Consider the following 27,433-nt stretch of genomic DNA (forward strand, 5'->3'; position numbering starts at 1 on the left):
GTGATCAGTTCCGGGTCTATGCCAGGCATATCAGCTGCTGACCATGCAAATTCATCACTATTTTCTTGTAAAAACCTCACCAACTTCCCTCTAAGGGGCTCTTCTAGTGATGCTCCAATAAAAGTTACTTTCTCAGGATCCTCGGGAGCCAAAGGGATCGGAATCAAGTCTTCTACTGGCTTCCCTTTTTTTCGTCATTCTCGCGAATATCCACATCTTTAATAGGCAAAACCTTCCCCCCAACTCCATCATCCCTAAGGGAGGCTACATAACAACTCCTTGCCATCTTTTGATCTCCTCTATCTTCTCCAATCCCATTCCGGGTGGGAAAATTCATCACTGAATGGTAAGAAGAGGGGACTACCTTAAAAGCATGTATTCCCATTCATCCCATAATTGCATTGTAAGTTGATCCAACCTTTACCACTACAAAGTCCAACATCTGTGTTTTTTGTCTTAGTTCCTGACCTATAGTCAGAGGCAACTTACTTATCCATTCCACGGGGCACTCAACTCCATCAAAACCACATATTTGTATATCAGTTGAGGTTAATTGAGAATCATTGTAACCCATCCTTATAAAGGTATCATGGAGTAAGATATCCACCGAGGCTCCATTATCCACAAGAACTCTCTTTACCGGGATATTCCCTATTATCGTTGATATGACCAGAGGATCATCATGAGAAAATTTGACACCCTCTAAATCAAAATCATCGAATGTCATTATTACTCCTGTCCTAGCCATCTTCGGGGCTTCTCCAACGATATGCATAACTTCTTTAGTATATGCTTTCCTCGAATTTTTAGATGAACCAGCAACAGTCGGTCCTCCAAAGATTGATTTATCACTGGTCCTCGGGGTCGTGGTCCTCCAAAGATTGCGTTTATCACCGGTCTCCCGGGTTGGGGATTTCGCCCCTGATCATCCTGATCCCTTTTGTGATCATCGAAGTTCCTTCTTCCACTATTATTCCTATCTCCTCCATCTTCAGTATACTTGCTCAGCCTTCCTTTTTGAATGAGGAATTCAATTTCATCCTTCAGTTGCCTACACTCATCGGTGTCATGACCAATATCCTTGTGAAATCTACAATATTTGCTTTTATCTAGCTTAGTAGGATCAACCTTCAGGGGCTTAGGCCAATGAACATCCCTATCTCTTTCGATTTCCATTAGGATATGAATTCTAGGAGTATTTAGTTTAGCATATTCGGTGAATTTTTGTCCAGGTCCTCCCTTCTTTGGGGTTATATCAGTATTTTGCTCAGTTGTAGGATACTTGTCCTTGGCATTATATTCTAGATCAGTCTTTCTCTTCTTGCCACCATCGGGCTCGTTATTTACCACCGTCTTTCTCATGCTTTCCTCCACTTTGATATACTTCCCGACCCTAACTTAGAGCTGTAACATGCTTTCAGGGGGGCACTTGGCTAATGACATCTTGAAGAATTCGTCCCTAGTTCCTTGCTGCAGTGCTATCATAGCTACCTTGTCGTCAAGGTCTGGGACCTTCAAAGCTTCTTTGCTGAAATGGTTCAGATAGTCTCTCAAGGACTCCCTTGCTCCCTGCACAATGCTCATGAGGGATGCTGAACTCTTCTCATGCACTCTTCAGCTGATGAATTGCTTAATGAAAGCCCGACTTAAGTCTCTAAAGGACCCAATTGAATTTGAAGGACAACGGATGTAACACCTTTGAGCCATTCCCGACAGGGTTTGAGAAAGGCCCGACACTTAATAGCATCGTTCACGGGCTGCAGTAACAGTGCATTAGAGAATGTTCTGACATGGTTAGTGGGATCTCCAGTACCATCATAGGCTTTGATAATGGGCATCTTAAACTTTCTTGAGATGTGGGCATTCATTATTTCTTCAGTGAATGGTGGAGTTGGATCATCAGGATCTCCTAGGGGCATAAGATCACTTGGGTCAGCCCTTGGGACATCAGCCCTTCTTAGTATTGGACCATCCAGATCGATGATTGGAGGAGGATCTCTCCATCTTAGAGGAAGTGGGGGTCTTGGAGTCAGATGCGCCTCCAAGTCGCATTTCATCCTTTGGATCTCAGCTTCATGAGCCCAGATCCTTTCCTGTACTTCTTGGGGATTCACCCCTTAAGTGCTCCTAGAGTATTGGTTAGCATCAGACATTTGTTCTTTACCAGCACACCTTCTTCTTGGAGCAATATCATCATCCGATGATTTAGAGTCTCTTTCTGTGTAAGGTCCAGAAAATTTCTGATCCTCCGGAATAGGAGCCAAACCACGTATGTATTGGGGCATCCACCCTTGTGCTTCACTCCGATTAGCATGTCCACTTCCTCCAGCCTCGGGGTATAGGGGCATCCCATAAGGAGGGTTAGTGGTCATAATAGTTGAATATTCATACCCAACGGGTTGAGGATTCACATGTGCATGTATCTGCTGAAATTAGGAATTCGTCCCTTGAGGAGGCGGGGGATCCATCCCTTATGGCTGAGGCTCAGTTTCCCTATCAGGGTTCCTCCTTGGGTGGAGGAGTAGGTTGAGTGTGGGGGTATCTCCACCATCGACGAAATCGTTTGGGTCATCCCAGCTGGTGTTCCTTCTGGGGCGCTGTTCCCTCTCCCTGTTCTCACCATGGTTGTTGTTATGCTTTTCCACAGATGGCGCCAAATATTATGGATAAAAACTAGATTATATTTATTATGATATGTGTTGCTAGGGTTCGAGAGCTCAAGGCCTTTAATGGCTGCTCTTGTGTTTCGTAGCTTAAATCCGCCTTCACAAGATGCTTACGTATCTCTGTGAGTTTAGAGAATCAAGCCAAAAAATGTAGTTCTGATTGATGGGGTAAGACCCTTTATATAGATGTTGAATGTCCATGAATTGGACTAGGGTTAGGAGACTTGTTGAACAAGTCTTAGACTTTGGATATATTTTGAAGTCCTAGAATGAATGAGTTAGACTCCTTGTTGGTTTAGGTGCCTTCAAGGCTATCTTCCATAAAGTTATATCACTGATTGGACTCATTTAATGAGCTTTTAATCCTCCCTATTTATTAATTACAAAATTAATAAATAATCAAGGCTTCGGGCCTCGTTAATTGAGCTTCATTATTGGACCGTATTAGGTCTAATTAATTCAATATTAGTTATATTTCTAGGATAATTTTAGGCCCATATCATATATATATATACATTTTCTTTACTTCTGCTACTTAATTGTTAATGTTTTATGTAAAGCAGGGAAATGGAAGGGCATGTTAGTGTCAATTTTTTTTGGGGTGGAGCAGTTATTCAAGAAGGTACTAATATCAACTACTCTATCGATCCCAAAAAAGTGATGTTTATTAGGTTTGGTACCACTTTTGATGAGCTTAAACGTCTTGTCTATAATTTAATGAATATTAGTTTATATTAATGGAATTTGAAATTGAGTTTGAAGTATCCTTACCATGGTCAATACAACCTAGTTGAAGGTTTTTATCAAATGGATATATTATGTGATGATGATGTTACACGCATAGTAAATGTCCCTGCCATCTTACTGAACGTTCAATGAGATGTTTCTTTGTTCATCGAAATAGTGGAAATTGTTGTTGATGACCCGTACTCATTTCAACTTAATTTAGGGTCACAACCGACACAAATAACATACAATAGTAATGTTAACCCAGGGTGGTTAGATCTACTTTTTCAAGATGGAGAGTACATAGGCGAACCTAGTGAAAAACGTGGAAGATGTGGAGTGGGCAGTAGTCAACATGATGGAGGGTATGGTGGGAGGACTAGTCAATATGGTGGAGGGTATGAAGGGGAGACTAGTAAATATGGTGGAGGGTATGGTGGGGGGACTAGTCCATATGGTGGAGGGTATGGAAGGGAGACTATTCAATATGGTGGAGGGTATGGAAGGGGGAGTAGTCAATATCGTTGAGGGTATGAAGGGGGGACTAGTCAACATGTTGGAGGGTATGGAGGGGGGACTAGTCAACATGGTGGAGGGTATAGAGGGGGACTAGTCAGCATGGTGGAGGGTTTGGAGGGGAGAGTACTCAATATGGTGGAGGGTATAAAGAGGGGAGTAGTTATGAAAATGATGGAGGTAATGGTGGAGGTACTGTAGATATGGCATTTTCACAACCAAATAATATGGTGGGAAGAGGTTTAGGTAAGCGGTTAGCACTCTGGAAGATGAAGTTTTATCCAATTCATCTAGTGAGGAGAATTTTCACCTTCATGATGATGATGAAGAAGAATCTTCAGGCATCGATGGAAGTAAAGGGCATTTAGAGAGGAACGAAGAAATTTCCAGCATATTTCCAGTAGTTGGGGAAGAGCATCATGTTCCAATTGTTCCATGGTTTCGCACAGAGAAATATATTCCCCCAATAATAGATAACCAAATGATATGTATGCTGATGAAGACCTCGATCAGGGGGAACTGAGTGAAGGAATGTTTTACCGTGACAAAGCCACCCTCTTGTTGGCAGTGAGGTGTACTCATATTTCCACTGATCGTATATATAAAATGTCAAAGAGTAACAAAGGAAAACTCATTGTATAGTGTCGGGAGGAGGGCTGTAACTAGAGGATGAGAGTTGCTTTCATGCATGATCTAGGTACTAAAGAATAAATGTGAATAAAGAGGAACACAAATGCATGGTTGATCAGCCATTGCAAGATCACAAGAAGTTATCTGCAAGGATGATTTCGCGGATTGTGAAACCACTTGTAAGCAATTTCACATACATAACTATTCAACTTCGCTACATATTTGGTACGGAAATATTTTGACATTTACTGTGATATGTGAAACAAGTAATAGATACACCATAAATCCCCAGTAAAACCATTATCCCACTTATCAACAACGAGCACAACCATATAGTGGTGTACAAGAAAGCGTGGAGAGGCAAGCAAATAGCCATTGAGAAAGTCTATCGCAGTTGGGCTATAATATACCAAGCTCTGCCCATGTTTTTTGCAGCCATCATGAAGACAAAACCTGAAACCATTGCTGAGATCTATGTCGTGCCTCATGCTGAGAAATGGTATAATAACCATGATTTTTGTAATTATATGTATATACACTTTTCCCATTTTCATTATTTGGTTAGATAAAAAAATATTTTATTATATAGATTTGTTATTAAATATAAAGATGCGTATTTTTATATTAAAAATAAACATTTCTAGTTATCCAAAATATTTAAGTAAGGTTAAAAAAAACTGTTTTAATTTATATGTGCATAATTTTAATTTAATATATATTTATTTTATTACTAGAATTTAAAATTGGTGTAGTTATGTTGTATATATTTATTAGTACGTGTATGTGTATTTGAAAAACTCAGACAAACACTACATGTTAACAAAGAGATAATGTTTGTTTAAATTTGTGATCACGTACCCACTAACCCATTGAATCGGAGTATTAGTTGAACCAACTTGTGTATAAATAGGCTATTAGCATATCATTTATCTATGTATAACATCTTCTCTTTTCAGGTACGTTCTATTTCCCATATTTTTACTTATGTGTTTTATATGTTTACTGCATACTTCTATATATATAATTAAATTACCTTTTTGTGAACTTATGTATGACTACTCTAATTCACTTGTTATTAGTTTATTTTATCATTTAGTTTCATGGTTATGTGTATAACACTATAGTTTACTTAATTTAATCATTTAGTTTGATGTTGATTATTAAATGTTTTAGTTAACAATCACCATTTCTTTAGTAAATATTTAATGCATGAATTTATGTTTATAATTATGTGTTTTGTGCATGCATAATAATTCATGTGTTATATGTTAAATATATGTTTGATTTAGATATGCATTTAGATTAGTGCACCAATTAAATATATGCTCATTTATTATGTTAGATATATTTGATAATGTCATGGCTAATATGTTTTATGTTTAGCTTTCAGAATCTTACGTGAACAGGATAAATCAGTACTTAACTGTTGATCAGTACTTATACTGGAAGTAAGGACTTAAGGATATCAGTACTTATATTATCAGGAGATAATCTCAGAAGATAGATATCAGAACTTAAGTGCTGAAGGACAATCAGATAAGGACAGTAGCTGATTAAAGGAAAGAAGATCGAGATAAACATAAGAAGAGATATGCATGAAGAAGGAATTCCGTGAAGAATGGAATACTTGGAAGAAAAGATATCTGATTGATATATTTTAGGAAGCAGAATTATATTCCATATCAATTAGCGATTATCTTGTAACTGTGTAGTATATAAACACAGACATAGGGTTTACACTACAAGTGTTATTATTATTAGAAAAGATTATTCATTGTAACCCTTGCAGCTCTCGTGATATTTGTTCATCACTGAGAGGTAACAGTTCCATACTGTAACAGAGTTTATTATTTCAATAAAATTTGTTTTCTGTTATTTAAGTTCTTAAAGTTCGATTTGAGTGTACTATACACTGTATTCACCCCCTCTACAGTGTGTGTGTGACCTAACAGTTGGTATCAGAGCCTATCTGTTAACATACATACAGTTAAAGATCCAAACACAATCATGTCGGACACAGAAACTCCAACTAAGCCTACCACAACTGAGGAACCAGCAAAGACACAAATTCAGAGTCGGTATGAGACCATCAGAGTCCCCATACTGAGACCATCTGAATATCCCATATGGAAGGTAAGGATGACCATGTTCATGGAAGCAACAGATCCAGAATACCTTGATAGAATCAAGGAAGGTCCTCACAAACCAACCAAACTCGCTGTTGCAGTTGCAGGTGAAGCAGCAAAGACCGTACCAAAGGAGAAGAGTGATTACACTGCTGAGGACATAGCATCAATTGCTAAGGATGCTAAGGTACGACACTTACTGCATAGTGCCATTGATAATGTAATGTCAAACAGGGTAATCAACTGCAAGACTGCTAAGGAGATATGGGATGCTCTGGAAACAAGGTATCAGGGAACTGACATAATTAAGAAGAACATGAAGACAATACTCACTCAAGAGTATGAACACTTTGACTCAAAGACTAATGAGTTATTGAATGATTTATATGATAGATTTGTCAAACTTTTGAATGATTTGTCATTGGTTGATAAAGAGTATGATCTTGAAGATTCAAACCTTAAGTTCCTGTTAGCTCTTCCTGAATGCTGGGATTTGAAGGCAACGACAATAAGAGACAACTACAATCTTGATGAAATAACTCTTGACGAAATCTATGGAATGCTCAAGACTCATGAGCTGGAGATGGAACAAAGAAGCAAGAGGAAAGGAGGAAAGTCAAGGACAGTTGCTCTTAAGGCTGAAGAAGAATTCCCCAAAGCAGCTTCCTCAAAAAAGACAAGGGTAAAGCTCTTTTCATAAAGTCTGATACTGAGTCATCAAGTTCTGAGAGTGATGATGACTCAGATTCTGAAAGTTTGCCTGAGACTGATGCTGATGAGGAGATGATGAAGCTGTGTGCTCTTATGGTGAAAGGAATCACAAAGATTGCATACAAGAAGTTCAGGAAGGGAAAGAAGTTTTCCAGGAAAAGCATAAATTCTGATAAGAAGAATTTCAGAAGATCTGAAGGCAGAGGAGGAAAGTCTGACAGAGGAGATTACACCAATGTTAAATGCTATAACTGTGGTGAGAAAGGCCACATATCTCCTGACTGCAAGAAGGTAAAGGGTGACAAAGGCAAGGCTCTTGTCACAAAGCAGAAAAGCTGGACAAACACCTCAGACTCTGAAAGTGAGGAGAACTATGCATTGATGGCAAATGCTGATAAAAAAAGTGCTGAGAGCAGTTCTGAAGCTGCTGAAACAAAGGTACCTCAGACTACTTATGCTTTTCATACTGATGATATTAATGAGTTGAGAAGATATTTAAAACCATGTTTGTTAGCTATAGAGATCAAACTTTAACATGTGAAAGATTAACTTCTGAAAATCTTGCATTTAAGAAAAGGAATGATTTCTTAGAAAAAGAGTTAGTCACGTTCCATCAAACTCAGAAGGATAGAGATGATGCTTTTTATGTTAGGAATGAAGTGCTAAAATTAAATGAATCTCTAAAAACTGAGTTAGAAAAGGAAAGAGAGATTATCAGGACTTGGACTAACTCTGGAAAAACAACTCAAAATTTGCTAAGTAGTGGAAATTGGAAAGAGGGCTTAGGTTATGGAGAAGATAAGAATGATAAAGGAACTGAAGAAATTAAGCCTGTTGTTAAGCAAAAGCCAAAGTTTAAACCTGTTAAGTTTGTAACTGTAAAGTCTGAAAATGAGAAATCAGAAGTTAAAGAGGAATTAACTTCTGACAAACTAAAACAGGAAAAGACAGCTGAAGTGAACATAGGCTTAATGACAAAGAAGCAGCTTAAGCATAAGCTGAAAGATGTCAAGAATGCAAACAAGGTAAAATCACCTAGGAAAAATAGGAATGGAAAGGAAGGTGTGAATAAAAGCAATGATTATAAACCTGTTCCTGATGCTCCTAGGAAAACATGTCATAACTGTGGAAGTTCTAACCATCTGGCTTCTTTTTGCAGGAAGAATAAGAATATTAACTCCTTACCTTCAAAATCAGGAGTTAAGAGTCAGTCTGTTAGATACAAACCACAAAATCCTTGTTTTCATTGTGGTAGTTTATGGCATTCCATTTATACTTGTAAGGAATATCATAGTTTGTACTATGATTATTATCAAATAAAACCTTCTTTGAAGAAAGTTTCCATTGTTCCTTCTAGTGTAAATTCTGATTCAAAGTCTGATAGTGTAAGTTCTGATAAGAAAAATGTTAACATAAACTCTGATGCTAAATCCGCTGTAAATGTTAACAAAATTAATAAGGCCAAAGGATCCAAGCAAGTCTGGGTCCTTAAAACTAATAATTAGTGGTCTTTGTGATTGCAGGGCAACAGAAAAAATATTCTAGTTCTGGACAGTGGATGTTAAGGACATATGACTGGAAATAAGGCCCTGCTATCAGACTTTGTGGAGAAAGCTGGCCCAAGTGTTTCTTATGGAGATGGCAACATTGGAAACACATTGGGATATGGCAATATCAATCTTGGAAATGTCATAATTAAACAAGTAGCTCTGGTCTCAGGACTTAAACACAACCTACTGAGTATAAGTCAAATATGTGACAGAGGTTATCATGTTGATTTCTTTGAAGAACACTGTGAAATTGTGAGTAAATCTAAAGGCAAAGTTGTTCTGAAAGGATACAGACGTGGTAACATTTATGAAGCTAAGCTTTCAACAAGTATTGATGGTTCTGCAATTTGTCTGTTAAGTAGAGCATCAATTGAAGAGAGCTGGAATTGGCATAAGAAACTCTCTCATTTAAATTTCAACAATATAAATGAACTGGTCAAGAAAAATATTGTGAGAGGATTGCCAAACACAGTATTTGCTCCTGATGGTCTTTGTGATTCATGTCAGAAAGCCAAACAAAGAAAATCTTCATTCAAGAGCAAGACTGAATCATCAATTCTTGAGCCTTATCATCTTATACATGTTGATCTATTTGGTCCAGTAAATGTCATGTCTATTGCAAAGAAGAAGTATGCGTTGGTCATAGTGGATGAGTTCACCAGATACACATGGGTGTATTTCTTGCACACAAAAAGTGAAACTGCATCTATCTTGATTGATCATGTCAAACAGCTGGATAAAATGGTCAAAGATTCTGTGAAAATTTTAAGGAGTGATAATGGCACTGAGTTCAAGAATTTGATAATGGAAGAGTTCTGCAAAAGCCATGGAATAAAGCAGGAATTTTCTGCTCCTGGAACTCCACAGCAAAATGGAGTTGTTGAAAGGAAGAATAGAACTCTCATTGAAGCTGCACGTACAATGCTTGAAGAAGCAAAGCTTCCAACCTATTTCTGGGCTGAAGCTGTGCACACTGCTTGTTTTACTCAAAATGCAACACTCATTAACAAGCATGGAAAAACACCATATGAGATGGTGAAGAAAAAGAAGCCAAATCTGAAATATTTTCATGTATTTGGAAGCAAGTGTTTTGTTCTCAAGACTCATCCTGAACAGCTATCAAAGTTTGATCTAAAAGCTGATGAAGGAATCTTTGTTGGATATCCACTTTCCACAAAAGCCTTCAGAGTCTATAATTTGAGAACAAAAGTGGTCATGGAATCTATCAATGTCTCTTTTGATGACAAGAAGATCACTGGTCTTAAAGATTTCATTGACCATGATCAGCTGAGATTTGAAAATGAAGACTCATATTCTGATACTGAAAATCCTGACAGTCTAAGTCCTGATATTGCAAACTCTGATGGATTAAACTCTGATGTTATTGAAACTGTGGTGACTACATTAAAGGAAGATGCACCTATGCAGGGGGAGCATACTCAAGATCCTACCACATCTCAAGAAACATCAGAACATGCATCTGGCTCTTCAAGTTCTGATTCGTCAAGTTCTGATAAGCCAAGTACTGATAGTGCTGAAAATCTAAATACTAAAGAATCCAACTCAGAGAGCATAGTTTCAGGGGGAGCATCAGAAAATGAAAATGAAGATAGCATGGATCATGGGGGAGCATCCAGTTCTAGAGAAAACCTTCCATCTGCAAGGAAGTGGACAAAATCACATACACCTGATTTGATAATTGGAAATCCTGATGCAGGTGTCAGAACTAGAACAGGTACTTCAAATGAGTGTCTTTACAATTCTTTTCTCCCTCAGACTGAGCCACAGAAAGTGGAAGAAGCTCTTCAAGATGCTGATTGGGTGCAAGCAATGCAGGAAGAGTTGAATGAATTTGAAAGAAACAAAGTCTGGACCCTAGTGCCAAGACCAAAGAATAGATCTGTTGTTGGTACAAAGTGGGTATTCAGAAACAAAACTGACAGTGATGACATAATTACAAGGAATAAGGCAAGGCTGGTTGCAAAAGGATATTCTCAACAGGAGGGAATTGATTATGATGAAACATTTACACCAGTTGCTAGGTTAGAAGCCATAAGGATATTTTTGGCTTATGCTGCTCACAAAAAGTTTACTGTCTTTCAAATGGATGTGAAAAGTGCTTTTCTCAATGGAGAATTGGAGGAAGAGGTATATGTTGAACAACCTCCAGGTTTTGTAGATACCAAACATCCAGATTATGTCTACAGGCTTGATAAAGCAGTTTATGGACTTAAGCAAGCTCCTAGAGTATGGTATGAGATGTTAGCTCAGTTTCTTCTGGAAAGTGGATTCAACAGAGGGACAATAGACAAAACACTGTTCTACCTCAACCATGGAAAGGACTTACTTCTGGTCCAGATTTATGTTGATGATATCATTTTTGGATCTACAAATGACAAACTTTGCAAGAAGTTTGCCAAACTAATGCAGTCAAGATATCAGATGAGTATGATGGGGGAACTTAGCTGTTTTCTGGGCCTTCAAGTCAAGCAGAATGAGGAAGGCACTTTTATTTGTCAAACCAAGTACACCAGAAACTTGCTAAAGAAATTTGGAATGCAAGATTGTTCAAGTGCATCCACTCCAATGGCCACTGCGACAAAACTGGATAAGGATACCGGTAAATCAGTAGATATTACTGACTACAGAGGTATGATTGGCTCTCTACTCTATCTAACTGCTAGTAGACCTGATATTATGTATGCTACCTGTCTTTGTGCAAGATTTCAAGCAGATCCAAGAGAACCTCACTTAACAGCTGTAAAAAGAATCTTTAAGTATCTTAAAGGAACAGCTGCTCTGGGATTATGGTATCCTAGAGAATCAGATTTTAAACTAATAGGTTACTCAGATGCAGATTTTGCAGGTTGCAAAATTGACAGGAAAAGCACAAGTGGAAGCTGCCAATTTCTTGGAGGCAAATTCGTTTCTTGGTACATCAAGAAACAAAAGTCAATTTCCACATCAACTGCAGAAGTAGAGTATATTGCTGTTGGAAGCTGTTGTGCACAAATTCTTTGGATGAAGAATCAGTTACTGGATTATGGGTTAACATATTTCAAAATCTCTATTTACTGTGATAATCAAAGTGATATTGCTATGACAGGTAATTCAGTTCAACACTCAATGACAAAGCACATCAGCATCAGGTACCACTTCATCAGGGAACATGTGGATGAAGGTACAGTGGAATTGCATTTTGTTCCCACAGATCAACAATTGGCAGATATCTTCACAAAACCATTATGTGAAGCTACTTTTACAAGATTGGTAAATGAACTTGGAATGGTTTCAGGTTCTTTCTCTAAATCTGCTTAGACTTGTTCCATGTTATTAGACTTTATGCTCAGTATTTACAGAATTAATCTCATTGTATATTCTGTGCTTAATTGATAAATATCTTTAAGTACTGACTGTTGTCTGATATATGTTTCTAAACTCTGATAAGTGATATGTTTGTTCTAGTACCTATTCAATCCTATAAGGATAACTGTGCTAGATAACTGACCTAATAGTCTTTAATAAACAAATGATTCCATGTAAGAAGTAATTATTTCGGTGGAAATCTTATGACACTAGCAAATTCTGATAATTGAGCTTAGTTAAGTTTACTTTGTATATCTTATTACTAAGTCACAAATTAGAATAATGCTACTCATCTGTTAAGTTCTGATACTAGTAAAACTGCTGAATGTACTAAGTGCTGATAAACCTCACTTATCAAAAGAAAAAGCAAAAAGATCAAAAAATAAAATCAGGTACTCCTTTGAGATCTAGAGTAAAAATGTGGAAGGGACGACCCAAGTGCATTGCTGGTATTAAGTAAATATGCATTAGAATAGCAAAATATTTTCTTGGTGACTTTTCACACTCTATGATTACTGGAGAAATACTTTGAAAATAGCATAAATTCTGATAAACAGTCGTGACTCACTTACACTGAGCAGCCACTGTAAAATATAATTGCAAAAGATGCATAAAATTAGCACAAAACAGTTGAGATGGACTCAAGCATGAACTCATTCATCAGTAGGTTTCAGGACAATGACGAATCTTTAGCAAAATTTTAGTTATGCCTTATTTCTAAGATGTACTGAAGTGAATCAGACTTTACTCTTTGTCTGTTTTTAGCTTAATGCACACACTAATCACTCCATCTGAATGATGAAAATTTCTGTGGTGGTCTATGTTATTTTAGATAAACAGTCATAGTGTCATTATTGCACAAATTATGAGGACAAGTTCTAAGTTACACGTTCTGATGATTAAGTTCTGACGTCCATAACTTAGAACTTGTATGAGGATTTACTAAGATGGCCATTCCTTTTTCGAGTTCAGAAATTATGTTCTGATGACTGTTAAGTTCTGGTATAGGTCTAAGTTCTGATTTCTCAGTCTAATCCTATACTTGGCTTATCTGTGAATAAAATTTGATAACAGTCTCAGTTCGAACTAGAATATGTTGAAGTGGAAGATTAATAGTCACTATGATTAGGATTAATGGTATTCGTACTTGAACAGTCCACTGTTTCTTGTGTCTTGTGCGGTCTAGACCATGATTCCTCTTTCCAATGACTGTTATTCTTTTTCAAAGTCTAGGGAGACGAGGTAGAATTAATTCTACCTGTCAGCATTAAATATCTTTGCGTCTCTTGGCATTCTCTTGCCTATATAAACAGCCACTTCACATTAGTCTTCTCATCATACTTTGTTAGGATTAGAAGCTTAGGGAAAATCTTGTAAAAGTATTGATGTAATTTCCATTTCATAAATGTATTGTCTTGATATATTAATGAAAGTTGTTTTTACTTCAAGATTTTGTCTCTGAGTTATTTCATCTTGTGTTGATAAATCCTGATTGATGTTCTGATGACCATATATATTTTGTTTTATATTAAGTTCTGATTCATTTTCAGCACTTACATATCTAATTTATCTTGGTCATTTTCATGTGATGTATTTTCAGAATTTCAATGATACAGTGAAAAATAATTCAATCAGTGCTAACGGTTTAAATTTTGAATTAAAACTGTTTCTCTTGATAAATGGAACGGTTTTTTCCTTGAAACTAGGCAACTGGGTAAGTAATGATTCCTGTTTTCTCGAGCCCAGTAACTGTCCGTTATTACTGCATGTCTGACAGGTGTCCAACGGTAACATTTTTGTTCAGAGTATAAGTACAACAGAGAGAAGATTTCTTTAATCTTTTATTTTCTTTATACTTTATCTCTCTCCTTACTTTTACTCTCCTTCTCTTCTTTCTCATGTTGGTTTTTCATACAGATATTATCTCAAACACCTAACAGGCATACTTGAATCTTATTTTTTTTCACATGGCACCAAAGGATTTAATCATTGATGGAGCTAAGTTTGTTCCAAACAACTATGCTGCAATTCTTGATCATGCTGAAGCTCCATCTGAATTGCATTTTGTGCAAGATCTTCTTGCACACAGTGAGATTGGGTACGCATTAACACAGCCTGAAGTCTTTTCGAGTCAACAAGTTTTGACGTTTTGGTGGACTGGGCGCTTTGATGATGGTGGTAAACATGGCACTCCCAGTATTGTTTTTGAAGTGGGTGATTCATCTTATGTAGTCAATCCTGGTACAATACGCAAAGCTTTACATCTCCCAGAAAATTGTACTTTTTCAACTCCAGAGGAATCAGCACTTCAGGAGTTAATGGCTGATTTGGGATATGAAAAGAGTTTGGCAAAGCTTGGGCAGTTAAAAAGGGCTAATATCAGAAGAGAATGGAGTTTCTTCTTTGACTGCATCACCAAAGCTTTTGGGAACAAATGTTCGAATTTTGATGCTATCCCAATTCTGAGTCAGCACATAGGGTATGCCATTATTCATCAAACTCATTTTGATTTTGCAACTGGAATAATTGGTTTTATTGGGGATAGGATGACAGAGAATAGAAATATTGTCTATTTTGCTAGATTCTGTCAACTTCTATATACTTTTTGTACTGATGAACCTCAATTAGTTAGTTCCTCAACCCCACCTTTTAGAGTTGCAAAATGATACTTTAATGATTTGGTAAATGCTGATACAAAGAAAAAAGTGGTTAGACCATTACAGATTCCTCAGTCTATAAAACAGATCCTAGTAAATGCTGATCCTGATACTTGTAGATCTGTTTACTTTGATTTCCAACCAACCACAAACACCCAAAAACCATCATCCTCAGCACCTACCACTCATTCTACTCAACCTACTCTCAGAACTTATCTCAAATCCTATCTCTCCACTTCACAGACTGCTCAACCTTCTTCTTCAGCACCTACTGTGAAGCCTACATCCTCTAAGCCAAAGAGAACAAAGACTGTTCCTCAAACACCTCAAAAGAGGAGAAGAATTACTTTGAGAGATGAATCAGATTCTGAGGAACAGATTCCTTCTTCAGAACCTATGGTAAATGAAGCTAAGAAAGCAACTTCTCAGAAGGATTCTGAAATTGGGGGTTCTAGGCTTCTCAAGAGGCTTAGACGAATGATAGTTCCTGAAACTCCCAAGGAATCCAAATCAACAAGGAAGTACAAGAAACAGAGGGCACAAAGGCCAGTTTCAGATGATGAGGAGGAAGCAGCTAAGGAAGGGGATCAGGAATCTCTGATCTCACAAGACAAGGAATTTGCTCCAGTCACTTCTTCTCCATCAACTCCAACTCACCATCTGTATCTCTTGTTGATCCAGGCATAAGTGCTGAAATTGATATTCAGAACCTGGTTGTGCCTGAAATACTTTTCATAGAAGCTCCAACAGCAAATAATCCTTCCACAACACCTGTTACTGATGCTGTTCAAACTCCAGAGTTATCAACAACACCTTCTCTGCATCAAGATGCTGATGATCAGATTTTAGGTGAGCATCAGGATATGGCTGTTGATCAGAACTTAGTATCAGATCAGCAATTAGAGGATGCTGAAGCCTCCATTGCTACTCACACTGTTGTCTTATCAGAAGATACTGATTCTTTAAGTTCTGATGCTGCAAATGTTGGAGATACTGGTGAAGCTGCTCCAACTGTCGATGCTGATGACGCAGGTCCTTCAGGATATACTCCACCACCGACTCTTCCTAAGTCTGAACTGGTAAAGGAGTTTGTTATCAGGGATGCACCAGTGCCTTTGAGTGAAACTCCTGCAGGTCAGGAGTGGACTAAGGAATGGAACTCAGTTTCATGTGTTCCAAATGCTTTACATCTTGCTGAGCACTTGACTAAAGCTGATGAAATGTTAAATTCTGATGATTTTAAAACCCAGCTTAGAGTCACTGCATTGAGTACTAAACAAGGTCTTCATTCAACTACTCATGCAGAGCTACACAAGATTCAGGAGAACTTTATCAAACAGGAACAAGTTTGGAAAATTGATAAGAAAAAGTTCTTTCAACCTACCATTGACAGGATTGCTTATATTGAGAAAACTCAAGAGAAACAACAAGCTCAGATTGATCAAATTCTGACAAATCAAGCTTCTCAGCAATCGCAACTTACTGAAATCCAGACCTCAGTGGAACTACTTATCTCTCTTTTACTACCTGCTGATGCCAAAAAGGGGGAGAAGGTAAATAAGTTCAAATGCAAAACCAACAAGACACTGCAAGGAAAGGATGATGGAAAAGATGACCAAGGAAACTCTGGAATGGGTAGCGGTCATAGTCAAGGTAGAAGGTTTACATCAAGACAAGCTAGTCACAGAACAAGTTCTGATACTGGGAAAAGAATAAGTTCTGCTGCTGGTAAAAGGATAAGTTCTGATGAACTTCTAGATCTTGATGAGAAAATGTCAAGACAGTTATTTCTTCAAGAAAATCCAGGAATGGACTTGGAAAGTTTAAAGGAAGAAGAAGCCAGACTTAAATCAGAGAAAGTCACATCTAAATCTGAAGCTTCTGGTAAAAAGTCACTTCCAAAACTTAAAGGCATTGTGATCAAAGAAAGGACACATACTGAAGCAACATTGGCTAGATCACAACCACAGATAGATCCAAGATCCAAGGGTAAAGAAAAGGTTGGTGAACCTATCAAGGGTTATGTACCTCCTGAGGAAGAAGAAATTGCTGATGAAAAAGATGATCTTGCTCTGACTTCAAGAGAAGTTCTTAAAACAACCTCTGACATGGCTCAAGTTGTTCAGAGTCAAGAAATTGTAAGTTCTGATATTCAGAAGAAGCAAGTAACCTCTGACAGAGCTCAAGTTAACTTGATATCAGAAAATAGATCAAAGACACTCCTACCAGGATTCACTAAAGCAAAACAGACTCAATCTTTGAAGACTACTGCAAGTGGTTTTGAAGCAAAAGTAGTTAATGGAAAGGAAGCTAGAGATAAAACTGGATTGGGAAGTGCTGATGAAAGAAGAGTACACAACACTACCAATGATCCAACTTCCTTGAGTGAACCAGGTATTGGAGCAACTCCTGAGAGATTGAATCAACTGGAATCTGTACAGATGGTTTACCATACCTACTTGAAAGAATACATCATGTTGTATTTCATGACAGATGGTAGGGTTTATCATATAAGACAAAATGCCATTCCTTTGAAGTATTTTAAAGAATTGGAGCATGTACTTTTCTTACTTCAAGTGGATGACAGAATAACAGAGACTGCTGCAAACTACTTAAAAGAACAGATTCAGAGACAGAAAAGGCTTTATTCTGTTAAGTCTGACAGCATATATGTTCCAAAGTACAGAGATCACAATGGTGATATTGTTGATATGAAGTCTAATACTGCACATATCAGAACGTATCTTGGTATTAAGGGACTTGAATTCAATCTTGAGTCTGACAAAGCTTATGCCATAAGACTAGATCAGGAGTTGAGAAAAGCAAAGATTAATGATCTCAGAGCTGCAATCTTTCAAACTGGTGAAGATATTGCAGAGCTTAAAGATGTTAAAAGGAGAATGATTGATGAACTAAGATATGCTGAGAAATGTTTGTTGAAGAACTATCTCAGAACAACTCCTGACATCAGAGAGATCAGAAAATGAAGAAGCCAAGTCGAAGATCTACAACTGCTTAAATTCTGATATTTATACAGATTGAAGTTGTTATCAGAAGTTGAAATTGGTAAAAACTTTAAGGACTGTAAGTTGTAGTTATCTAGTCTATTTCTCATGCATTTGTACTTAATGTTTTTGACATCATCAAATATCTGTTAAACTTGTATATTTTGTTAATTTACAAGTTGGGGGAGATTGTTAGATATATTTGATAATGTCATGGCTAATATGTTTTATGTTTAGCTTTCAGAATCTTACGTGAACAGGATAAATCAGTACTTAACTGTTGATCAGTACTTATACTGGAAGTCAGGACTTAAGGATATCAGTACTTATATTATCAGGAGATAATCATCAGAAGATAGATATCAGAACTTAAGTGCTGAAGGACAATCAGATAAGGACAGTAGCTGATTAAAGGAAAGAAGATCAAGATAAACATAAGAAGAGATATGCATGAAGACGGAATTCCGTGAAGAATGGAATATTTGAAAGAAAAGATATTTGATTGATATATTTTAGGAAGCAGAATTATATTCCATATCAATTAGCGATTATCTTGTAACTGTGTAGTATATAAACACAGACATAGGGTTTACACTACAAGTGTTATTATTATTAGAAAAGATTATTCATTGTAACCCTTGCAGCTCTCGTGATATTTGTTCATCACTGAGAGGTAACAGTTCCATACTGTAACAGAGTTTATTGTTTCAATAAAATTTGTTTTCTGTTATTTAAGTTCTTAAAGTTCGATTTGAGTGTACTATACACTGTATTCACCCCCTCTACAGTGTGTGTGTGACCTAACGTATTAAATTGGTTATACTTATTTTGTATAATGATATTTTCACAGGTAAGGTTATGAAAATTTTATACACCAATATTGATATTTTGTCCACTTGTATAATCCTAAGCATATGTTACCTATTTTATTTATCTTTGTTATTTTATTTTAAGGATTATACAGATAGTATATATTAAACGTACATCTATTTTATTCTGAATTTAAATAGTTTACATAGACTTGATTTATTATTATTATATATGATGTATTTAAGTGTTGAGTTTTTTTATTGGTCGGTATACTATTTTGAACTATTATATGAGAATGGTCGTATTTATATGTCAATATAAATTTATTTTGTTACTTGTAGTGATATTTAATTGTTATTGTGGGTTAAGTTTTTTAAAATTAAAGTTTTGTTAGCTTAGTGGCATACATAAGTTAACATTATGATTATTTTATTAAGTATGTATGTGTGTATGTCTAGGTTCATTTTTGCAACATAATTTGGGAGATATTGCTATTAAGGTAAGTTAACTCTTCACACTTTATTTTATTTTAAAATCTTTTAAATATTTTTGCACTGCTTTTGTTTTAAAATTTATGGATCAAGTACCCTGTTTTAGAAATAAGAATTTCCAGTGAGCTCTGACTTATGAACCAGTTAGTAATTGCGTATAGTTCCGGAACTAGCCTTCGATACTTTACTAGGGAGTGCTACTTATGATGCCTTCGGGAGCGCACACTCTATGATACCTTAGTAAGGGGCACATTATTGACAGAAATTATGAACTTTTGATACTGTGTCACCAGGTATTTGTGGCCTTAGCGAACTATGGAATTTTATATTCATGCATGCATCACATGACTCATTAACTTTTTCTGCTCCATCTATAGTGCTGAATTTCTCCTTTTGATTCATTGGCGTGCTAGTGCTTTTGCAATTTTCCATATAAAGTTTTCTGAGTATTTCTTTTGCGTACTTCTTTTGACTAATGAAAACTCCATCTTCATTTTGTTCCACCTCCATTCCTAGAAAGTAGGTCATTAAACCAAGATCTATCATCTCAAATGCTTTCATCATTTCTATTTTGAACTCTTTTATTAACACCTCATTATTTCCTGTTATGAGGAGATCATCGATATAAACAGAAACAACAAGTACATTAGAACCAAATTGTTTTACATATAACATAGGTTCACTTAAACTTTTAACAAAACCAAGATCGTGAAGAAATTCATTGATTTTGCTGTACCAGGCTCTAACAGCCTGTTTAAGACCATAAAGTGCCTTCTTCAACAAATAAACCTTCTCCTCCTGTCCTTTGACTTTAAATCCTTCTGGTTGCTCGACATATATTTCCTCCTTAATCTCTCCATTCAGGAAAGCTAATTTGACATCTAACTGATAGATCTTCCATCTTTGTTGTGCTGCCAAAGCAAGTAGCATTCTGATAGTATCCAAGCGAGCTACCGGAGGAAAGGTATCTGAAAAATTAACTCCATGCACTTGATTGTATCCTTTCACAACTAATCTGGCTTTGTGTTTGTTTATAGAACCATCTGCATTAAGTTTGGTTCTATAGACCCATTTAACTCCAATAACTTTCTTGTGTAGATGTCTATCCACCAACTCCCAAGTTTCATTCTTTTCAATCATTTTAAGCTCCTCTTTCATTGCTTCCATCCATATATTATCCTTTTCTGCTTCCTTGAATTCTGCAGGCTCAAAAGTAGCAATGTTACTAATTGCATAAATATCAGATAAGGATCTTGTACCTCTCACAGGATAATCATCAATGTTGTCATTAAGATATGGTGAGATATCAGACAACCCTTGTACAAATTCTTCCACTTCCATAGTCTATCTTCCATGAACTTAACATCTATGCTTACAAGAAATTTTCCATTTTGTGATTGAAAAATTCTATAAGCCTTGACATGATCGCTATAATCCAATAAAAACACCTGCTTCAGCCTTTTATCAAGTTTATCTCGCTTTTCCTGTGGAACGTAAGAAAAACAGAGACAGCCAAAAATCTTTATATCATGCATATCTGGTTTGAAACCATACCAAGCTTCGTACGGAGTTTTCTTCTGCGAAACACTAGTTGGCAGCCTGTTAAGCAAATAAACAGAAGTATTGGCAGCCTCAGCCGACAGCTTCTTTGGCAAATTCTTCTTGTGCAACATACATCTTGTTATTTCCATGATTCTTCGATTTTTTCTTTCACTTACACAATTCTATTGTGGGGGTGTATGGTGCTGTAAATTGGTGCTCAATACCTGCTTCTTTACAAAACTTGTCAAATGTTTTATTTGAATATTCTTTTCCATTATCCGACCTTATAATCCGCAACTCAGAATGACTTTGCTTTTCTACCTATGATTTAAATTTCCAAAATATACTAGGAACCTCAGACTTGTATTTAAAGAAATAAATCCAACAAAACCTTGTAAAATCATCAATAAATATAATATAATATCTATTACCATTTATTGATGAAGTTTTCTGAGGTCCTCCAACATCTGTATGAACAAGTTGCAGCTTGTGTTTTGCTCGCCACGTTGCTTGAGGAAAAGGTTTCCGGACTTGCTTTCCATATTGACATGCCACATAATCAATAAATCTGTGTTCGAATGAGGGCATACCTTCCACCAAAATATGTTTCTGCATATATTGAAGGCCATCGTGATGAAAATGCCCAAGCCTTTTGTGTCATAGTTCTGCATTGTCATTTATGCTTGAGAAGGCTATTTGATCATCCTCCATCAGATTTAAAGCAAAACTTTTTTCTCTCATTTTGATCTTAAAAATATCTTTGCCTTTTGAATCTTTAATCAAGCACCATTCGTCATCAAAAATTACTTTATAACCTTTTTCTCTCAGCTGTCCAACACTAAGCAAATTTTGATCAATATTAGGCACATATAGAATATCAGTAATGTATTTTAAACTTGTTAAGCTTTCTATTGCAACATTTCCTTTTCCCTTAACTGAAATCAATTCTCCATTCCCAATCCTTACCTTGGAAATAATCGTCTTATCCAATTCTTGAAGATTCTTTCATCATTACGCATGTGATTGTGCAGCCACTGTCAATAAGCCAGGAATCACCAAAACTTTTATTTGTGGCAAAGCATGTTGCAACAAAAAAATTGTTCTTCTTCATATTGCTCAATGGAAGTTTTTGCCTCAACATGTGTTTGAGACCGATAAATCCGCTCCATGTGCCCCATATTGCCGCATTTTCTGCATTTGACATCAGGGCTCCACCAACATTTCGATTACGGGTGGTTTATTTTCTTGCAATTTGGGCAAGGTAGATGCAGCTGGGGCGAACTTAAAGTCTGAAATCACCATTATTTTTCTCTGATGGGCTCTACCTATTTTCAATTTCTAGCCAATTATGGGTCCGTTTTTTTTCTTTTGCTTTGATCTTGCTTTGTCCACGTAAATCTTCTGTTGGAATTACTTCATTCTTCTACCGCGTTGAGTCCCTCTTTTATTTCTTACTATGTCTTTGTTAGCAGCCGCCGTCTTCCGATGGTTGTACCCCGTGCTGCTTTTTCAGCTCAAAAATTAATCATGTAGTTGTCGACACCCCGTGTCCATTACCGAAAACCCAAACTCGATGTGTATAATTTTTGAATATTATCCGTCCTCTACGAATAATGAAAGAGCCTCTCCTTCTAGCGCCAAATGTTGTTGGAGTAATTTCGTAACAACATGAAATCGGAGGATTGCTGAAATAATAGAGCGATTTACATATAATTGTGAGATTAGGGTTTATGAAAAAGAGAGGCTGGACTTGGGAGGTGTCTCGATTTGTCTCATTGTATCAAATCACATTGCCAAGATGCCTGTGTACTAATTTATATTGGATCAAGTATACGCAGTTCTTAGAAAATTGGGCTTATCACTAAGAGACTTTAGGGATAAGTTTCGTTAATATAGTAATTACCGATTTTATCTAATTTAATCTGAGCGTCGTGATATCTTCCTGATTTGAAGAATATCGTTGAAAGATATTTTCTGTTATTGATTTATTAAGATTGATCATTTTCCTCGTTTCGGAGAGAGGATAACTTGGGTATTAAGCAATTCATTATTAAACATAATTAATAATTAATAAATTAAAGAATTATAAAAATATTGTCTATGCCAAAATGTGGCACAACAGTAGCTTTTAAGTGTTTACCTTGTTCTATATTTATGATCTTTATTACAGTTTTAATATGACTGTATATTGAATAACAATTGTGTAATCTTTGAAGTGTTTATCTCGTTTTGTGTTCAAAGTTTTTAATTACACTTTTAATAAAATATAAGGGAAAAGATTGTAAGAGAATATTTTATTAAAAATTTGCTTTTAAAACATAAAATACGTATTGGTTATATAGTAGAATATAATACATATGTATATTTTTAGCTATTCTTGTAATAATGTTTTTTTTATTTTCTATTTTAAAATTCTCCAAACTCAAGAAACTATAAAAACAATGTACTAAAAACTCATTGACCACGCGAAGACTCGTATTCTAATTTATAAATATACGCATTATTGAATAATTGGTCAACATAATTATTTCTTATAATTGAATAATTCAGGTAGTTATTAACTATTTTGAATAGTTTATCTAACATAGTTATCTCATTACCTCTATAACTATAATCTTCATTTTAACTTTTAGACAAAATTAATATATAAATTCCCTTTAAATTTTAAAATCCAAAATTTAAAAGTTTTAACTATCTTTTGCACAACGAAAGTAGTGTTCTTTCTTTCATTTTTTATTACATTTCTGCAATGAATTTCTCTAAATTCAAAGAATGAAATTTTATATTTATTAAAATTTTTCTATTAGTATAAATTATAATTTTGAAGAATCAAAAGTGTTTATATATTCTCCACGACTCGCCTACGGCGGGGCCTCAAAATCTAATTTATAAATATACAGATTTTGAATATTTGTACAATATAATTATTTTTATAAATTTTTATATTCGGATAGTAATACATTTATTTTTTTGAATAGTTTGCCTGAATGCCCAAGATGCCGGCATGGTTTGAAGCTTAATTTAAAGATACAACATTAAATATTCCTGTTTAAAATATTACATATTTGTTATGGATAAAAAACTAAGGTTATTATTTGCTGTATTTAATGCTAAGGTTCGGGAGCTCAAGGCCTTCAATGGCTGCTCTCGTATTTCGTAGCTTAATTCTGCCTTTACGAGATGCCTACGTATCTCTGTGAATTAGAGAATCAAGCCAAAAATATAGTTCTGATCTGTGGGGTGAGACCCCTTATATAGATATTGGTGGTCCTAGATTTGGACTTGGTATAGGAGACTTGGTGGTCAAGTCTCTGAATTAGAATGGACTTTAGAGTCCTAAATAGTAGGAAAATGATTCCTTATCCTTCTAGGTCCTTTAGAGGTAAATCTGCAAGGATTTATGTCCTTATTGGGACTATTTTAATAGCTGATTTTCCCTTATTAATTAATTACGAAATTAATTAATATTCAGGGTTTTGGGCCTTCTTTGTTTAATCAGGCTGATCTGGTCCATCAGGCCTAATCAATGTTATTAACCTTTCTGGTCTGAAATCATACATCTTCTTATTGGGCCGTAGAAGCCCAAATCATTTATAATTAGTGTAATATTAATTACACAATCAGGATTTATTTATCCCTATCATTTGCCCCCAACTTTTGGGAAACCGTGTAAGATTTCACAAAAGTTAAGTTCGTTCATTCCCTTGCAGGGTACCATTTTTGCGTAAGTGTGGAGCGACCTACACGTTACAACGATTTGCCTTGAACGCAGGCTTCAGGGTCGTTTAAAAAACTTCACCCCCTTTTTATTTATTTCTCACCCTCCTCCCTATTTTAGGGATTTTCTGGTATTTTTTCAGAAATTTCCTTTTTTTCCCCGGGATTTTTCCAATTTTATGCAATTTTCCACAAATATTTTCAGATTTCCAGCCCTTTTTTGAACCAGGATCCTAGTCGAAATTCGACCTGGATCCTAGTCGAATTTGGGCCAACTTTGTAATCCTGGTCGAAGGACTTTGACTAGGATCCACGACCTGGATTTCGACCAGGATCCTAGTTGAACCTTCGACTGGATCTAGTTCGAAAATTTGTCCTTGTTTTGATTCCTTGTCGTAAGGTTTCGACTAGGATTCACGACCTGGATTTCGACCAGGATCCTAGTCGAGACCTTCGACCTGGATCTAGGTCAAAAATTCTATGCTAATTTGCTTCCTGGTCGTTAGGTTTCGACTAGGATTCACGACCTGGGCTCGACCAGGATCCTAGTCGATTCTTCGACCTGGATTTAAGTCTAGGTTTCTGTACCCCATACTGGAAAATGTTTTGCTTGATTTGACCTCGATCTTGGTCTGGGTTTCGACCTCAATCCAGTTCTATTATAACCCGTAATTTTCGGGTGTCCGTTCAAAAGATTTCGAGCAGAATCCACGACTTGAAATTCGACCTGAATCCTAGTCTTTTATACCCGTTATTTTCGGGTGTCTGTTCGAAAGATTTGAGCAGAATTACGACTTGATTTCGACCTGAATCCTGGTCTTTTTTAGCTTCCTTTTAATCCAATTTGGATTGGGCTTTGTTTGGGCCTAATCTTCTTTTTGGGCCTTATATATTTTTTAGGGCTTTAATTTGGGCTTTGTATTTTTCCAATCCTAATTGGAATTGGGCCCTTTTAATCCTATTGGGCTCTTATTAATCTGGGCTTAATATATCAAGAAACTCCTATTGGGCCTCTTATTAATCTGGGCTTAATATATCAAAATACCCTGTTTAGAATTCTCTGGAATTCTCGGGAATTTTATTTAATTTCTTTTCGAATTCCCTTGGAATATTCTGGAATGTTCCATTTTCTGGGCCATTTGGGCCTCTATCCTTACTGGGTGTTTTGTCCCTTCAACTTCACTTTTCCTTCTATATAAAGGACTGAGTAGACTCTACTGCTCCTCACTTTCTCATTTCTAAATTCTTCTTCTTTCTTCTTCTATCAAGAATCTCAGAGCAATAACAGTAAGTCGGAGTATCTTAAGCCCCAAAGTTTTTTAGGAGCATTACTTCAGGTAAAATTTCTCCCTTTACTTCTTGTGCTTGTTTTTGCATAGTTTGCACTTTTAAAATTATCTCTTTATGTACCTTATTTTCAGATGGCTGATAAGAAAATGACTCGTTTGGCCAAGATGAATGTGGCCAGAAAGTCCAATGAATTACCTATTCGATCAGGTACCTTCCTGATCGATATGATCAACACCCGAGGGGACGAGTACCCGTCTGATGCACATCTGGACGCGCACGACCATATTAGTGCTTTGCGGGATCCAAAGGAGCTGGAAAATTGAGTGGTTGTTTCAGAATCAAGGATCCCTTCAAGCTAATTCTTGCAGGTCCGTCCGACAGGGCCTGTCAATGGAGGAAGGACGCACTATGCGTCTACAGGGATACTCTAAGGGCAGGTATCAGACTCCCCTTTCACCCGTTTATCCCTGTTCTACTAGCTGATGTGGGCGTTAGCCCTTGCCAACTCCCTCCTAACTCTTGGAGGCTCATTCTGTGCTATCTGTCGCAATGCGCCAAGCACAACGTCCCTACTTCTGTTGCTATTTTCAGAAAAAAATTTTCAGTTCAAGAACAGCCCTGACAAGAATCGGGTTGGGTTTCTCTAAACCAGCGCCCAACTATTCCTCACATAGTGAACGGGAAGTCCATCCCTGACAATATTAGGGGTGAAAAAAGATTTTTTGTTCGTCGTTTGGGAGGGTGGCGTTGGGGCACCCTATTCCGCTCGTCTTTTGGGCTAGCCGTAGAAGGGAGCCAAATGATATATTTGTCTGAGGAGGAGACCAGAGCTTTCAATCTCCTGACGCAAGATAATGGGACTTCCCATTATTGGGATCTTATCAGGGAGACCGTTTTGTAGAACACGGCCTTCTCCCGTCCCTAAGAAGAGTACATTCCTTCCTTATCTAGTTCTTTTTATTTCCTTCATTTTCTATTTTGCTAATCTCAACTTACTTATCTCATGTTGTAGTGGCTGAGAAAATTGAGGAGGCTACAAAGCCTAAAGACCTGGAGACGACCAGGATGAAGCGTGCTGGAAAGGTCTTAAAGATCCGTGCCTTGGGGATCGCTTCCCGGAGTTCCTACTCCAAGAAATGGAACCAGGTGAAGAAGGCCCCAGCCAAGTTTTACGTACCAAGCAGAAGAAGGGTCTTACTTTCAACCTGCTTGGGGAATCCGGGGCAAGGATTCGATTATCGGCAGCACAACGCTTGCCAAGGAATGGTCTAAACATTCAATCTCCCCGGTGACTATCAAGACTTTGTCCTTCAACAGAACTTGGAGGGGAAAGAGCTTTTTGGAGCTCAGGCTTTGGCGGACATCTTTTTCCTTAGCACTTCATAGTTGCCTTTGATTTTCCGTCTCTTACTTTTGCTGTGTTTCTTATAGGCGAACGCCAATTTCAAGGGGCGATTCACCAGGCCAAGGCTTGGAAGGTTGGCCTAGAGGACGAACAAGAAGCTGGAGGAGGCCAACCAAAGAATAGAGGCCCTGAAGCCAACTTGCCTCATCTACTTCGGACTTGGAAACAACTCGGGCTGAAAATGTTATCTCAAGGCTCAAAAGGATAAAAGCCTTCGATGGCTGG

Source organism: Apium graveolens, chromosome 3 (assembly GCF_009905375.1).
Source record: "Apium graveolens cultivar Ventura chromosome 3, ASM990537v1, whole genome shotgun sequence".
Taxonomy (NCBI): Eukaryota; Viridiplantae; Streptophyta; class Magnoliopsida; order Apiales; family Apiaceae; genus Apium; species Apium graveolens.